Raw genomic sequence first — 419 nt, forward strand, 5'->3', positions numbered from 1 at the left:
AATTGGTGGGACTTGCAATAGCTTCCACTCATTTGGAGACATAATCAACAGCTACCAGGATGTACTTGTTGCCATGTGATGATGGAAATGGCCCCATGAAGTCAATACCCCACAAATCAAACACTTCAACTTCAAGGATTGGATTCTGGGGCATTTCATTCCTCTTGGTGATGTTTCCCCTCCTTTGGCATGAATCACACCTTGAAACAAAGTCTTGTGTGTCCTTGAACATGTGTGGCCACCAGAATCCAGCTTGTAACACAACAGTCTTGAAGGTAGCGAAGTGGCCTCCATAAGATGATCCATGACACTGTGTAAGGATCCCATCAATCTCCTCATTAGCAACCACTCTCCTATAAAGTTGATCTTTGCAGAGAATGTAGAGGTAGGGCTCATCCCAGTAGTATCTCTTCACATCC

This window comes from Brassica oleracea, unplaced genomic scaffold (genome assembly GCF_000695525.1).
Source record: "Brassica oleracea var. oleracea cultivar TO1000 unplaced genomic scaffold, BOL UnpScaffold01250, whole genome shotgun sequence".
Lineage (NCBI taxonomy): Eukaryota > Viridiplantae > Streptophyta > Magnoliopsida > Brassicales > Brassicaceae > Brassica > Brassica oleracea.